Consider the following 2,149-nt stretch of genomic DNA (forward strand, 5'->3'; position numbering starts at 1 on the left):
ACACACACACACACACACACACACACACACACAATTACTTGGAAATATAACTCAATAGACAACATCTGTACCTACTGTGACCCACATAGATTGGATCTTTAAACCCTGACTAGAGGCAATGAAAGGATGAAGAGAGGACTGATAAGATTGACAGATGATCATCTAGGAAGTCAGGGATCAGGTGGACATTTGCTACCATTGGGGGGCAAATACTTCTAGCAACCTGGAACTTCAGCCTGTTGATGAGGTGCAGCACAAGGAAAGAGCTTAGCAAAGACTGGTAGGTGATCTCTGTGGGTCTCATTCCTATGTTTGAGAGAGGAAAATATAAAAGCAAAAAAAGAAAAAAAAATGCCTCTAATGTGTAAGTACCTAGTTTATTCAAGCAATAACCTAGTAGCCCACTTCCTCCTTTCCCAGACATTGAAGGCTAGTCTTAAAACTGAGCTTGTAAAATAAGCTGTTCTTACAAGATAGGTCAGAAGGTTAATGGCTATTTTTTGCTTTTGTAATCAAGCTTGCTTACTCTGTTCAAAAGATGACTTGGGCAACATGTATGTTAAAATAAGCCTTTGCCTACACGTAGGCAGAATACACATAATCTCATGGTTTTTGCCTTTACAAGCTCTGGGCTGGTAGGACTAAAGGCTTGGGAATGCCCCTAGTGCAATCCTGGCACCAGTCAGTCCAGGTGTCAGTTCTAACAAAAAGCCTCTTCTTTTTAAAATTTATTCTTGGTCATGGCGAGTCTGAGCAACCCTGGATTCATCACCTGAAATAGCCAGGGTGATGGAACCGCTGGTGTTAGTGTTTACCCACACTGGTCACTTGGTTGCACTTGGACTCTTTAGGAAAGTTTTGCCATCCCTTAGGTAAGCCGTAACCAGTGGGGCTGAAGCATTGGAGTCCTGGCCAGGCTGTGCCTAGGTCAAGGACACACATTTCACTCTCTATGCTTCCTCTGCTCTCTACCCTTGGCTGTGTGTGCCCTTGGCTTTGGCCTCCAGGGCTGCAAACAAATCCTAAAACCAGAATCCAGCATAGCCTTGTAGGGCTATAGAAACAGGTACACCCAAACAGTTGCCACGTGCATTCCCTGCTCTGCCTTCTCCCTGCTATTGTATAGTGGTGTCTTTGGAGATAATATCTTTCATCTTGTAGGGAATCTCATTAAGATGCAGGGTGTTCTACAGGAGGGGGAAACATACCACACTGTTGGGCAGCAGACCCTTTAACTCAGGAAGGGATCAACTCAGTGATTGAGAGAGTCACTGAAACTGACCAGGTATACCAGGCCCATTATACCCCAAGCTTACAGAGTATAGTAAAGATGCTGAGACACACCCAGACCAGACTGGCCCCAGCTGCCTGGCAGAAACTCTCCAACCTGTCCAATGGCCTGCAAGTTGTGCAGCATGCCCCACGTTGTCAACTTTCTTGAGTGCTTTGCCCATACTGGGGAGGGCTTTGGTGATGTGGCTGCCTTTGAGTCATCGCTGCTTCTGGAAGTAGTCCTAATAAAAATCTCTGGTTTTCACCAGCGGAACCAGGCACACAGGAACTCCGCCAGCCCAGTGGCTCAGATTTCTTCTGGTCTGTCTGAGCTGGTGCCCTGAGCAGACCTTGGGTGCAAGCTCCGCAGCCAGTCCCACAACACCCAGAGGAAACTCCACTCCCAGGCAATCTAACATACCCAGTATCAGAGGTGAGGAGGACACAACATCTGTCCCAACACTGGGAGTAACTGGGACCAACAGGACCCAGGCACACAGGAACTCTGCCAACCCAGTGGCTCCGGTTGCTTCCGGTCTGTCTGGGCCTGCTGGTGCCCTGAGCAGACCTTTGGTGCAAGCTCTGCAGTCATTCCCAAAACACCCAGAGGAAGCTCCACTCCCAGGTCCTCTAAAAAGCCCAGGGTCACAGGATCCCAGAATCACAGGATCACAGAGACAGCTTGACTCTGAGGAGTTCTGACACAATCAGGATCACAGGAAGGACAGGCTCCAGTCAGATTTAGCAAGAGCAGGTAGCACTAGAGATAACCAGATGATGCAGAGCAAGTGTAAGAATATAAGCAACATAAACCAAGGTTACTTGGCATCATCAGAACCTAATACTCCCACCATTGCAAGTCCTGGACACACCATCA

The sequence above is a fragment of the Mastomys coucha genome, unplaced genomic scaffold (assembly GCF_008632895.1).
Source record: "Mastomys coucha isolate ucsf_1 unplaced genomic scaffold, UCSF_Mcou_1 pScaffold5, whole genome shotgun sequence".
Taxonomy (NCBI): Eukaryota; Metazoa; Chordata; class Mammalia; order Rodentia; family Muridae; genus Mastomys; species Mastomys coucha.